Source organism: Leuresthes tenuis, unplaced genomic scaffold, assembly GCF_036924035.1.
Source record: "Leuresthes tenuis unplaced genomic scaffold, fLeuTen1.0.hap1 SCAF_14, whole genome shotgun sequence".
NCBI classification, from domain to species: domain Eukaryota; kingdom Metazoa; phylum Chordata; class Actinopteri; order Atheriniformes; family Atherinopsidae; genus Leuresthes; species Leuresthes tenuis.
The window spans coordinates 3,814,724-3,830,250 of NW_027325368.1; the positions used below are offsets into that span (position 1 = coordinate 3,814,724).

The following is a 15,527-nucleotide window of genomic DNA, read 5'->3' on the forward strand; positions in this document are numbered from 1 at the left end:
TCGCGAGCAGGTTTAAAATCAACCAAATCACATGACAGAACGTGAAATGCAAGAAAGCCTCTGAGAACTTTATCGTGACCTGAGAAGGAAGGAAGCAAGTTTTCTGTGAGTTTCAGAGTCTCTTATTCTCTGGTGTTCGACTTCGGGACATAAAAACAAGCCATTTCCTTTTCAAACTCCAACTGCAGACACAGATTATCATAGTTTTAGTCACTCGTCTCTCTGAATTTCTTGCTTTTTTTATATTGAATTCTGAATTTTCATTTCTATTTAATTAATTTAATCCTTTTGATTTTAGAAGGCTATTATTGGATGAATTTAATTTAGACACTGCATGCTTTTTCTATGCTTTGTATTCATGTTGTCTTATGTTCACATGTGGCTTCTTCTCTGTATAACAGAGCTTTAAGCTGCATTTGTGGATGTTACGATGAGCTGTGTTCACAGACAGTGATTTCTGGAAGTGTTTCTGAGTCCATGCACTGATTTCCAGGACAGAATCAGTTTTTAACGCAGAGCTGAAGGTGACAGACAACCAAAAAAACGATTTTTGTCTGTGTCCCTTGTTCACTGAGATGTCTCCAGAGTCTTTTCATGATATTATGTTCTGTAGATTATGGAAAAATACAAGTCCGAGGAGCATTATTCTGAAATTTGCTCCACAATTAGTAGACGCAGTTTCTTGGAGATTCCTGGACCTCTGTCCATCTGAGAGACTCTACCTCTCCAAGGTGCTCTTTTTATACCCAATCACGTTACTGACCTGTTTCCAATTAATCTAAGCAGGTGCAACATGTTCCTCCAGCTGTTTTTTTAGGGTTTTTATACATATAATACGATTTTCTTCTTGGAAAACAACCCCGTAAATGTTTGTTTTACATACAAATCGATGAGATATTTAAAGCTTGACTTGTAAGAGAGCCGCATGAGTCAGACTGAGTCATAATTCCCGTGTTTTTGTGTTGAGCGCTCCAACACAGGCAGTAAATGACAGGCGACCAAGTCAGGAACATACAAGGCAGCAGCCGCCTCGGTACTGAGGTGAACAACCTGTTTATATGATGTATAAAAGATGTGTCACTTAAAGTCCTTCAGAAACAACGAGTTACGATTGTGACCTTCACGTCAGGCTTTTAAAGAAGGTCTGATTCATCTCCTTCAGCAGAGAAAACACTCGTGGGAAAGCATAAATGTCACTTGTTCATGCTGTTTTTTTCAGGTTCATTGCTGCCTTCCGGTGATTTCTTTTTAACATAATAATTGTAATGTTTGGAAAGAGTTCGGCCTCAAAAAGCCACTGATTGCTCTGCCCTTTGGCCCTGTTTTTTTAACCTCCACCCTGAGTCCTTTAGTGTTGCCATTAGGCAGCATTGAGGAGATTTTTACATGCTGCACAATCATAACAGCATGAATATTTTACTGCCGAACAGGGTAATTATGAGAGTTAGCGGACGCTAGCTGATCTACATCTGAGTGCATCGTTGTAGTTTTTGTTTATTTATTTATTGAAGTTACATCATGTCAGCCTCTCTGCTCTGTAAATTAAATTGGAGCATTTCTCCTCAAAGGTATCCAGAGGTCAGAGATAATCCTGGAACAAGCGGACCAAATCGATATTAACTCAATACGATCCAACAGATGCTTCAAATAGTTTGTTCAATAAAGCAAACAGAGCGACGTCGATGCCCATTAGATCCAACACATGAAGAGGCGTTAAACGGTATCAATAAAAAAGGCACATACAGAAAATATGAGTGTGAATATAAGTCTTCAATCAAGAGGCTGCTACTGCACTTTGAATTTTAATTGAACGATAATTCAGTTTTCAGGTTAAACCACAGCTACGAGCGGCTAAAAACGGATGAATCAATACAAATCTAGTGCAACATAAACCAGAGCCAGTTTCATCATATTTCAAAGATAAGTCGAGTATCTTTTTTCCTCCAGTAGCAGCACACAGTACAACTAGAGCGTGTCTCTATTGAAAGGTCGAAATTAATAAAACACGCCTTGATCCTATGTGGAAAGCAACACCTCAATTAGTTGATTAGTTCAAGATGATGTTCAACATTTCTGTGGATTCATCATGAGAAAAAAAACCAGACCAAACAAAACTCACTGATGAAAAATTGAAATTCAAATTTTTTTTTTAAATTTCACTGAAACCAATTGATCCAAACAGGAACAGATTAACTGGCTCAACCTGGTTCAAACTGACCGTTTAATCCAGAATGGAAATTACCAAGTAAACTCCACAGGTCAGACCAATTTATCCAAACTGGAACAGACCAACAGACACAGACAAGGACTAACGAGACTAGAAAAATCATTTGAATAGACCCACTGAATAGAACATCTGATCCTTCCCAGAACCGATCCACCAACCCCACCTGGAACAGGCCAAGTGAAAAATAAAGACCACTGGAACAGACGAATAGAAAAACAACCAATCAAATTAACCAGAACAGACCAAATTAGCTGAAACTGACTGGAATCTACCATCTGATTCACACATGAACAGATTAACTGATCCCACCTGGATCAGACTCACCAAACCCAAATGGAACAGACCAATTCATCCTGAATGGAAATGACCAACTCAACAACACAAGGTCAGATCAACTCATTAAACTGAACTAGACGAGGGGAAAAAAAACAAACTATTTAATTTTAATAGCTTCAGAGCAAAGTTCTTCTTTGCTTTCACTAAAACAATTTATTGTGCAGCAGCTGCCGTCAAAATCGGTTTAACTGTGCATCTCTGCGTTAGAGTGAATGCAGCTAATTAAAATATACAGCAGAAAGAAAAATAATACAAAACACCTCCGGCCACCATCACCATTAGTCAGACTGGCTAAAAGTGAGAGTGCGTAATAGCTTTGGATGATACCACTGCAACAGTCCATTACCTGCCTGTTGGACACATAAATGAAGCCCAGAATCCAATCTGGGTTGTGATTGGGAATCAAGAGGATGCTGGGAAACAGGACATTTCTTTCCATCCATTATCTCTGAGAGAAGGTGAAGAGTGACAGGTTGCAGATGGAGTGTGTTTCTGAACCTCGTGGAGGTCTAAAAGTAATGGGGCTTTTTATTAAAGTGGGCCGACACTCTGAGGAAAATGGCTCACTGCTTGGAGCTGGTTGTTAATCCCATAATAACAAGAAGGCTCTGATATCCAATCCAAATGCTCGACATACTGAATGCAGAGTGATGGCAAATCCGCACAGAATCTGCATACATTTAAACTCTGAGCTTATCAGACGCCACCAACAGTGGGGGCTCCATTAATCCAATCCCAGTCACACAGATGAGCAGTTAAACTGGTAAACTGGTATCTATCTACCAGCAGAAGTGACTGCAACTGTGATATTAGGAGAGAATAAATCAATACGATTGTTATAATATCGTGATTTAATCTCAGATGATAAAACATAAACAGATGTTTTCTCTATAGTTTTATAGTTTGCTTCCATTTAAAGTGGAATTCAATAGGTGAAATCTGATGGCTGATGGATATATCTCTGTGTTAACTGTACATGTACAACTGTCCTAAAGCCTCAGGATATGCAGGATTCATATGGGAGAAAAAGGTTGGGGTCACAATGTGGGATAGGATCGGCTATTAGACTTAAGAGGAGGGGAAAAGTCAGTTTGGTTAGCTACTAGCTGCAGTTTAACTCAGCTGTTTGTGGTTGTTTGTAAAACTATCAGGTGAAACATTGTCTTGAAAAGGGAGTAACTCTGTAGATACACCTGTATCCGTCCGTCTCATCATTCCTGGGTCATTTACATCAGGGGCCAGAGTATTTATAGCTAGCTACATGCTAATGTGCTCTAGTTTTTACATTATTAAGACATTATGGGGTGTGGCTGTCTTAAATAAAAGCTTCTGTGTCGCTGAGCCAAGATTTTTCTCCAAGAAAAGCTAAACTTTACCACAAATTAAGTTCTGATAACCTTCTGAAAAATACATTTCAAACCAATTGTTGGTATTTGGTCTGAGCAGACTTTATGGAAAAGGAATGAAGGACTGAAGGAAAGAATCAAGAAGCAAAGGCGTGACAGAATAATGCGTTATAGTATGTCAGTTTTGGCACTTTTGGCGTGTAATTTATTTGCATTTTAAGCTTTTGGTGGGTGGTTAGGTTCAGGGTAAAGTATGGTGGAGGGTCTCCACCCATCATGTTATAAACAATCAAAATTAAATGCTGTGAAATGGTTAAGTTTAGGGCAAAAGTCCAGGGCAGGACGCCATTTCCTTGAAATTCTTCATCTAAAATGAAACATAAAAGCACACAAAAGCTTAATAACACGCAAACTAACTCGTCACGCATTAACTACGACTTTTCATGAGAACCAGGCTGCACAGTAACCCATCCATCAACCCTAATCTCCTCCCTACATTGACTTTGTGGCTCTGAAACATCATGCAACACCTCAGCAGAACATCCTCCTTAAAGGCTGATTTACAGGAGCCACATTTCACACAACAGCAGGAGGCTCCAGTGCAGGGATGTCAAACTCCGGTCCTCGAGGGCCGTTGTCCTGCAGGTTTTAGATGTTTCCTGCTCCAACACACCTGATTCAGATCAATGCATCACTAGCTGGTTTGTGCAGAATGTAACAATCTTTTGAAGAGTTTCATTTAATCTGAATCAGGTGAGTTGAAGCAGGGAAATATCTAAAACCTGCAGGACAGCGGCCCTCGAGGACCGGAGTTTGACATCCCTGCTCTAGTGGGTCAAACACAGGCTAAAATAAACCAAAATTAAGTCATAAAATGACACTCAAACAAAGAAAGAGTAAGAAAAAACTAACTTTTTCTGTCGCAATCATGTCAGTTCTGATTTCTGTGAATGAAAACTTGAAGCTGACGTAAAAAACATGAGCTTAGAACCAGAAGATGTTTCTAATTATCTGATGTGTTTATCTGGCTTTATCGCTTATCTAAGGTCATGTGACAGAAATGATGAGCAGCCCACCTGCGCAGCCTCTCAGTCTCCATTAATCCACTTTACATCCATCAGCCCAGCGGACGCTCAGCCCTGCCGGGCTCCCCGGGGCTGATTCCTCCCCTGAGGATTCCCAACAACCAATTTACCGCCGAGATTCAATGAAGAGAGTGCACACGATGCATTTCTGACAGTTAATTTGCTCTGCGATATGCAAACACTGGTGGAAAAGGACAGCAGCAGCGTGGTGTTAATGACTGCAGTCACAAGGACGAGATGAGAGCCGAGGACGTCTGATATGCTGGGATGAAGCAGCCTCAATGCTCACAGAAATGTTTTAGGAGAGCAACTGATTCAGCTGTGAAACACCTCGAGCAAACATATAATCCACGTGAGAGGTGAATATCCAACAATGCAGCTGCTTTCAGCCTCAGTTCAGCCTCAAACTGACATTTTGAAGATCCTCCTGTAACACCTGAACACACCACAAGAGCGTCCAACATCCAGCTGGAACAAACAGTGGGGAAGAAGATCAAAGAAGATCTAAGGGACGAATCGATTGGTGGATCAGGCGTAACGTAGTCGACCACTTTTTGTTTGGGGCAGGAGGAGACGCTTGTTTCACTAGCAAAGAGACGTGGAACCGAGGTTTACGGCGCCGTTTCTGCCGGAGTTTGCACCTTTAGCAGCATGAGGCCGGAGCAGACGGCAACAAAAGTGTTTCCATCATCTGTCAAAGTCAAAGTCAAAGCGAACTTTATTGTCAATCAAGCTTTACAACAGTACATTGCAAGCAGACTGAAATTTCGTTTATCTAACTCCAAATGTGCACGAGTTAAAAGTGACATACAACTAAGACATAACTGTATTGAGACTCACAGCAAAAACATCAAACATAAAGTGCAGTTGATATCAGATATCGCTAACAGTAGAACAGTAGAACTGGGCAACAAACACATTCTGCGGGACGAAGCCGGCTAACAATGGTTCTACCAGCGCAATGAGGACAAAGACGTCAAGCTTCAGGATCAAAAAGACCAAGAAAATACCAAAATAAGAACACAGAGCAGAGACTAAACCAAGGCACTAAGAAATAACTAAACCAGAGCAAAGATTTAGCAGCAAAAACCACAGAGCAGATTATGAATCTACCCGTTGTGCTGCTATGTATCTGTAAATATCAGGCCCACAATCACAAAGCAGCCAGTGGATCCCATATTCAGTTCTCTATTCAGTAAACACCAATATTAGATAGTACGGACGACTGAAACTGGCTACATAAGTTTATATGATGATAAACGCAACTAAAATGGAATAAAAAAGTAATTTTTGCAAAAATAATCTTACAGAATGTTAAAGAAATGAATTTTTCTGCTTTAATTTTAAACGGCATTCATGTAAGCTTGTGTTAATGCCGCTATTTCCACTCAGTTTTCACATTATTTTGTTATTTTAATTGAAATATATTGAAGTTCTTACATCGTATCGATCTATTTGTTCCCTCAAAATTATTCATTTCTTTATCCTAATTTGGTTATAGATGTATTTACATCTCTGTTATTATGTTATTATAGATATTTTCCTGTTTAAGATTGAAACTTTTAGTAAATGATCAGATATGAAGTGTTTTTTCCTCTTTGTGTGGTAGAATTAACATCTCAGCTGACTGATCTCGTCACTTCCTCTTATCCCGCAGTTTGATGGCCTTTCAGATGGACTTTTATCGAAGCTACGCCGCCCCATCGCTGAGCCCTACCTTTATTGATGACCGATGAATCATTTACGGATTAATTTCAGCCGGACAGCTTTGGGTCTGTCAGGAATCTGTAGTAATTTTCTCAGAGCTCTCTCCAGTGACCCCGACGCCACCTCTGGTCGCTGACAGGAGGTCAGATTTACAGTGTTTGCGGTGATCTCAATAGAAAACCACGTTGGGAGTGATGGATTTCACCTCCAGGGACTCCTCCTCCCCCATCCTCCCTCGCTGGGGGATGGCTCAGCAGTGGGAGCAGAGAAAAGGATACTCAGGCTGCGATTTGCTGATCAGGCAGAACAGTGTTTCACTGGGAATATCACCACCATGTGGTGTGTGAAAGATCCCGTTTCAACATGCAGCATCAGCAACACGACAGCTGACATCTTCACTGATGATAAACAAACCGATAGTTTCAGCAGCAAGGACAGCAGCTTAACATCTGAGGCCCTTATTTACAGGAATAAGGTGGAAAAGCAACCAGAGAAGATATCGAACATGAGGAAGGAAACCTCATTGGCCGCCGTTCATCCAAGAACTTGAAGAGGAGCATCACTTCAGTGAGGACCTGAAACACCACACAGGTGGTTAAGAGGGCTTAACAGTGGCTGTACTTCCTGAGGAGGCTGAGAAAGCTTGGTTGGTCCACTAAAATCCTTTTCCAGCTGCATGGCTGAGAGCTGCATTACTGCACGGTACGGCAGCACAACAGCCGTAAACGCCTGCAGAGAGTGGCGAAGACAGCGGAAAAGATCACCAGGACACCACTGCCCTCTCTGCAGAGCATCAACCACCAGAGGAGAGCTGCCTCCATCCTCAGGGACCAACCTCAGGCTTTCTTTCCAACTGCCACAAGGCTCCTAAACAGCAGCCAAACTATGGACAATATTTCACTGCTTCTACCCCAGGAACCGCACACATTGCATGAAAGGTATTACCTCCAGTAGGGGTCCTTAGGCTACCTGCCTACCTGCAAGTCGCTTTGGATAACAGTGTCTGCTAAATGCATAAACAACAATAAACAACAACATTGGACACATAGATCTCACCACTGCACCTTGAACATTCCTATTATACTCTTTCCTGCACACCTGCTCAGTTACAGAAGTGTTACCTACACGGAAACTACTTCTGCTCACACTTGACTTGTATCATTATCGCACCTCCAACATTATTATCGCGCTCTGTTGAACTCCTGTTGAGCCGTGTTGAACCTCTGCACACATGCACAGCCACAGAAGTGTTATATTTCTATTCTATATACCGGAAACAGCTGGGGTTCAAGTTGAAAAAGACAAAACACAGTTTTTATGATTTCCATTCACTTTTTCACTTTTTTTTCATTCACATCTTCTAAATGCAAATAAAAACTGGAAATAGAAACCTGGTGAATCGCTGCTTTTAACGTAATTAGTAAAAGTTCTTTGAAAGTTTGTTTTACCTGTGAATGTAAACCACTTTGGGAAATCAAGAAGGAATGTAAAAAGCTGGTTTTATTCTTGTTTCTCAGCCTCATGATAGCTTCACAGCTTCTCTCCTCATGTTGAACAACTACAGACTGACACCCGAGTAACGGCAAACACCTGGAAAACACATTTGAGTAACCGCAAACACCTGGAAAACACACCTGAGTAACGGCAAACACCTGGAAAACACACCTGAGTAACCGCAAACACCTGGAAAACACACCCGAGTAACCGCAAACACCTGGAAAACACACCCGAGTAACCGCAAACACCTGGAAAACACACCTGAGTAACCGCAAACACCTGGAAAACACACCTGAGTAACGCAAACACCTGGAAAACACACCTGAGTAACCGCAAACACCTGGAAAACACACCTGAGTAATCGCAAACACCTGGAAAACACACCTGAGTAACCACAAACACCTGGAAAACACACCCGAGTAACCTCAAACACCTGGAAAACACACCTGAGTAACCACAAACACCTGGAAAACACACCTGAGTAATCGCAAACACCTGGAAAACACACCTGAGTAACAGCAAACACCTGGAAAACACACCTGAGTAACTGCAAACACCTGGAAAACACACCTGAGTAACCGCAAACACCTGGAAAACACACCTGAGTAACCTCAAACACCAGGAAAACACACCTGAGTAACCACAAACACACCTGAGTAACCGCAAACACCTGGAAAACACACCTGAGTAACTGCAAACACCTGGAAAACACACCTGAGTAACTGCAAACACCTGGAAAACACACCTGAGTAACCGCAAACACACCTGAGTAACCGCAAACACCTGGAAAACACACCTGAGTAACCGCAAACACCTGGAAAACACACCTGAGTAACCGCAAACACACCTGAGTAACCGCAAACACCTGGAAAACACACCTGAGTAACCGCAAACACCTGGAAAACACACCTGAGTAACCGCAAACACACCTGAGTAACCGCAAACACCTGGAAAACACACCTGAGTAACAGCAAACACACCTGAGTAACCGCAAACACCTGGAAAACACACCTGAGTAACCGCAAACACCTGGAAAACACACCTGAGTAACCGCAAACACACCTGAGTAACCGCAAACACCTGGAAAACACACCTGAGTAACAGCAAACACACCTGAGTAACCGCAAACACCTGGAAAACACACCTGAGTAACCACAAACACCTGGAAAACACACCTGAGTAACCACAAACACCTGGAAAACACACCTGAGTAACCACAAACACCTGGAAAACACATGGAAAACACATCTGAGTCACCACAAACACCTGGAAAACACACCTGAGTAACCGCAAACACCTGGAAAACACACCTGAGTAACCACAAACACCTGGAAAACACACCTGAGTAACCACAAACACCTGGAAAACACACCTGAAGCCATTCAAACGTTTTGGAGCCCTGAAATGAGGAGTACTGTGCATAAAAAGTGCTGTAATTTCTACTCGGTGGAACTGAAATGTATGGAAATGACTCATTTTCTGACTGATGTTTGACCAGGACAGGTGGGACAGGCTCCACCCCCCGACCAACAGATTAAGCAGGTATAGAAAATGGACGGAGGGATGTTTGAACAGTCCAAACGAGCTAATTAGTCTAAATAATCTGATTCATTAAAGCCAAAAACAGAGCATTTGTTACTTGGGCACAAAAAGCTGCAGAAGCAAACTCAGATGGGACTTTTCTCGAGAAACTGAGGAGGAAATAAGCTTCTGATCACTCATCTGTCTTCAGCGGCTGACTGTTGGAGCGTAAAGCTCTCCGTGATGAGCCAATCAAATCGCCTCAGAGTCCCATCATGAAGTCGTCTGCTGCCCCGCGGCCTCCTGGGACTTCACTCGGATCAATGAAGCTCTTTTAATCTCTCTTTCTGAGAGATTTACGGCAGCTCGGAGCTTCGCTGTGATGTGAACAAGGATGCTGTTCAGCTTAAAAGCAGCAGCTTGGTTTTAGTGTCAGATCAAAGCTTTCGTCTCAGTTTTCGGTGGCATTAAGTGAGGTCAAACAAAGTCAGAGCAGGTTGATAAAAGATCATCTTTCTGTGATTTTCGACAGCATTATCAACCTGTCTATGATAGAACTTAAACAATTTTTCATCTATTTAAGTTTAAGGCTTTCCAAAAAGCCCAAATAATGCCTGGAATAAGACCCCAAATCAAGTTGAGTTGAAGAGGAGACGTCTCGGTTGCAGAGCAGGAACAAAATGGAGCAAAAGGAGGAGGAAGTTTAAACCGTTTCTTCCTTTGATCATCATGGGAAAAACGTGATCACTGGCAGATAAAATCAACAAGCTCTGAGCGTTGATGAGGATTCAATCGAGACATTTCTGCAGGAACAACTCGAACGTCTCTCTAATTTAGGACCATACGGTCAGTTATAGTTTAAAACAAATATAACTTAGATTTATTCCACTTATCAGACGATCTGACGTCTGAGCTCGACAAACAATGTCACTCAGAGGTTAACAAAACCAGTTTAAAATACGTATATTTCACTTAAAATCACACAAACACCCAATGTGACCAAAGGAAAAGGCTTCATATCTCTAAAAGTGATAGTTAAAAAAACGTGGCAGCATCTTCCAGATGTTGGAGGGTCTAACTGAGCATCAATGATAAGGATTCAATCGAGACATTTCTGCAGGAACAACTCGAACGTCTCTCTAATTTAGGACCATACGGTCAGAAGGAGAACAGTTATAGTTATAGTTTAAAAAAAATATAACTTAGTGAATGTCAATGTCAACATCTCTTGTGTGTTTATCTTTAAAATCAAACAGATTTATTCCACTTATCAGTTTCCCTGAGCTCGACACATGCAAATAATGTCACTCAGAGGTTAACAAAACCAGTTTAAAGTACGTATATTTCACTTAAAATCACACAAACACCCAATGTGACCACAGGAAAAGGCTTCATATCTCTAAATGTGATAGTTAAAAAAACGTGGCAGCATCTTCCAGATGTTGGAGGGTCTAACTGAGCATCTGCAGCTTTAAACTTCAGCAACTTTAACACTTCTCTGATCTTATTAACTACCTGACCTGGATGAGGTCGGTGGAAATCGGAGAAGAAAAACACGGAAACACACAAATGATTTTCAACCAAAGGCTGCCTTTTGTTTCTGTTCTACCCTGAATATGTTTATGTTAAAGAGAATCCAAGCTGACTGTTAAAATCAGTTTTATACACAAATAATTGCTTTTATTTTTCATTTAGCCGTGGAGAAAAACAGGAAATAGGAAGTAGAAAGCTCTGTAATCTGAAGACAAATGGTTTCATCTGAAGGTTGTCACATCTAATCCAAGTTTTATGTCTTTACATGTTTGATATTCATGATTATTGTGGACATTTTGTAAGTTTGTGTGAATATATTAGTGTTACTGCTGATAATACCATCAAACAGTTACATGCTACTCACCTGGTTGTTTGTTCTATTATTGTCCTCAAAGTCATTCATACTTACCTGTTGGTGATATAGTAGTTTATTAAGTCTATTTTATTGTATTTTCTTTTTTAGTCTCACTCCAATTCAATGTTGTCGTCTGAGAAGTGAATAAAGGAGAAAGCACGCTCACTTTCCTGGCTCATGAAAAGGAGTTTGGCTGGTTGTTTGTCTATATTAACGCTTTGGAAGTACAACATATAGAGAGAACAGCACAGTTTCTAAATCTCTGAGGTTTAAATTCTCTGATCCCAGCTTTAGGGGAGCGTGATGAGCCGATAACAGCAGATGGAGTGATGCATCGGTCTGAAATAACTGACGTCTCCCCCGGTTTCCGCTGCAGGGGGAGCTGACGCACACCACTGACCTCATCTTTAAGGATTAAAGACCAAATCTCAAACCCTGAATGCTAATTGTCTTAGATTTCCTGGTCGTATAATCAGGGTCATTTCAAAGGAAATTAGGTTCAGTAACGGCTCCCTGCCCCTTCGGTAATGGACAGAAAGATGGGAGGAAGGCAACTGTGGGTGCTTCAGTTAAATAAAAACGTGCCTCAACTGAAGCTGAACGAGGGCAAGAAGAATCAGAGATTCCAGAAACAGACGAGCGCTGAAGGTTTACAGAAAGAATAATGTCAGAGAGCAGAAGAAGGAGGATTTAAAGTGAGGGAGGAGGCGGGAGAGGGTGAGGAAAAAGTGATATAAAAGAGATAAGATGGAGAGAAGGCCAGAAGGAAAGGAAAGAGGAGGGAAAGAATTAAAGAAGGAAAGGAAAGAGGAGAGAAATAATTAAAGAAGGAAAGGAAAGAGGAGAGAAAGAATTAAAGAAGGAAAGGAAAGAGGAGAGAAAGAATTAAAGAAGGAAAGGAAAGAGGAGAGAAAGAATTAAAGAAGGAAAGGAAAGAGGAGAGAAAGAATTAAAGAAGGAAAGGAAAGAGGAGAGAAAGAATTAAAGAAGGAAAGGAAAGAGGAGAGAAAGAATTAAAGAAGGAAAGGAAAGAGGAGGGAAAGAATTAAAGAAGGAAAGGAAAGAGGAGAGAAAGAATTAAAGAAGGAAAGGAAAGAGGAGAGAAAGAATTAAAGAAGGAAAGGAAAGAGGAGAGAAAGAATTAAAGAAGGAAAGGAAAGAGGAGAGAAAGAATTAAAGAAGGAAAGGAAAGAGGAGAGAAAGAATTAAAGAAGGAAAGGAAAGAGGAGAGAAACAGTAAAAAAGATGAGGAATTAAAGAAGGAAAGGAAATAAGGAAGAAATGAGAGAAGGAAATGAGGATATTTAGGATGGAAGAAATTAAAAATAAGGAGGGTTAAAGGTTAAATAATAACGAAAGAGCAGTTAAGAGATTAGGAAGCAGGAAAGGGAAAGGAAAGAAGGGAAGAAAGGAAGATTGAACGCAATAAAGGGAAAGAGAGTGGGAAGAAGGACAGAGGGAAGGAAGGAAATAAGGAAAGTTAGAGAGTTTGAAGCACTGAGGCTAGTAAGAACATGAAAAAAGCCAAGAAGGAAATGAAAAAGGAAAGTTATAAGCACTGAGACAATAAAGAAAGGTAGAGAGGCAGAACGGAAAGTAAGGCAAAGAAGAAGAAAGGAAGCAGGAAGGAAGGAAATAAGGTGCAGCCGGAGGGCAAAGGGGCCTAAGGAAACAAGGAAATAAGGAAAGTTAGAGAGTTTGAAGCACTGAGGCTAGAAGAAGTACAAGAAGGAGGATTTAAACTGAGGGAGGAGGCGGGAGAGGGTGAGGAAAAAGGGATATAAAAAAGATACGATGGAGAGAAGGCCAGAAGGAAAGGAAAGAGGAGAGAAACAGTAAAAAAGATGAGGAATTAAAGAAGGAAAGGAAAGAGGAGAGAAAGAATTAAAGAAGGAAAGGAAAGAGGAGAGAAACAGTAAAAAAGATGAGGAATTAAAGAAGGAAAGGAAATAAGGAAGAAATGAGAGAAGGAAATGAGGATATTTAGGATGGAAGAAATTAAAAATAAGGAGGGTTAAAGGTTAAATAATAACGAAAGAGCAGTTAAGAGATTAGGAAGCAGGAAAGGGAAAGGAAAGAAGGGAAGAAAGGAAGATTGAACGGAATAAAGGGAAAGAGAGTAGGAAGAAGGACAGAGGGGAGGAAGGAAATAAGGAAAGTTAGAGAGTTTGAAGCACTGAGGCTAGTAAGAACATGAAAAAAGCCAAGAAGGAAATGAAAAAGGAAAAGGAGGCTAAGGAAATAAGGAAATAAGGAAAGAAAAAAGGTGTGAAAATGACAAGAAAGGACATAAGGAAATAAAAAAGGGTTAAAGATCAGAAATGAAGGAGATTGGAAAAGGAAAAAGGATAGAAGCATGTCAGGAAAAAGAGGGAGGGAAGGGAAAAAGGAAAGCTTTCAATCAGAAAAGCTGATTAGGAAACAAAACTTTCTGTAAGTACTTGAGTAGAGGATGCCTCCACCTCTGTGTGCTCCGACCTCCAAAAGGACGCCTTTCACTCATCAATCAGCCTCTGAACTCATCCATCAATCAGCCGGCTGTCACCCTCACGGCCTGTTTGGGAGTTATTAACAGCAGAGTCAAGCGATGGTGAAAAATAACACTATCAGGCGCCTCGTGAGCGGCTCTCAGCCGTTTGTTTACTGAAGTTATGAAACCAGACTTATTGACCCAGTTCCACAGAGTCATCGTCATCGCGCCGCAGGGAGAGCGCCACTACGACCAGCTGTCTGCCACGGAGAGGCGAGGAAATGAGAATAAAGCTGACGGTTCGTCCCCAAACGTGGATCTTATTAAGATCTTCAGTGTTTTATTAAGTCATCAAATAAAGTTCCTGTTCTAAGATTTCAGGCTTTTAGAGTCTGATCGTTTAAAACATGACCTGCTCTTCGGTTTAATCTGAATCTCTGTCGATGACCACAGCGCAGAGGTACATTTTATCCTCATAAAACAACAAAAAATCCTCTTTTTACCTGCAAACGGTCTAGTTTTTAAACAGAACTAACAGCAGAGATGGTGTTTCTCCAGTTTTAGCTTCTCTTCATTGGCTCCCTGTTAAATTCAGAATAGAATTTAATTTGAAGTTCTTCTCCTCACATATAAAGCTCTTAATGACCGAGCTCCATCACATCTTAAGGACCACAGAGTTGGATATTTTCCCCACAGAGCGCTTTGCTCTCAGGCAGCAGGTTTACTTGCGGTTCCCAGAGTCATGAGGTCCAGGGTGGATGGTTTTGCGGACCCAAACGTGGAAGGCAGCATTGTCAAAAAGAAACAAAAAGAGCTGGAAATCCAAGAACTAAACTTTAGGAACAACAGTACTGTACTGGATAAAACCCAGGGCCAGTGATAAACTGCGGTATCTCAGCCCCCAGGTGCTCAAAGGGGGGGTTTCGGGTCGGAAACTTGTAAAATAATGGTTGATGTTCTTCAAAATTATGCGCTTGACGTTCCCAAATTTCTCTAGTGTTGCTTTAAAAGCTCAGTGCCACCATTTACTGCGCTGATCACATATTTATGAGGGTTACTAAACCTCTTCAACCCTTAGTTCAACATGGACAAAGTGTGGCATCCAAAGACACATCAGAATCAGAAACAGTTCCATTATTACCACCAAACACAGCTGAGGCAATAAGCAATGAGAGAGCAGGTAAACAAATTCTGCAAAAAGATGTAAACACAAAGCAGGGATGCACCCCTTCACCCCATGGCGTGTGAACAGCTGTTTCATCAAGCTTCAAAAAACCAAAATGCACTGAACCTGCCGCAAAAGAAGACCAAAAACTATGCTTCACGCTGTCCAAAAACCTATATCCACCGGATAAAACTCCATTTCCCAGGGTGCTTTGCGCGCAGGTGAACAACAAAACAATCCTTCAAATATTTGCAGCTTACAAGTCAATGTGTTTCCATGACAACA

The 15,527-nt window shown here is 41.2% G+C and overlaps 1 protein-coding gene across 1 annotated transcript in view; it reads right to left on the minus strand.

The window, feature by feature from the left end:
* The window catches only part of kcnq3 (potassium voltage-gated channel, KQT-like subfamily, member 3), a 115,302-nt gene that overhangs the window by 21,038 nt on the left and 78,737 nt on the right, over positions 1-15,527 (minus strand). The gene's annotated exons all lie outside the window — the stretch shown is intronic.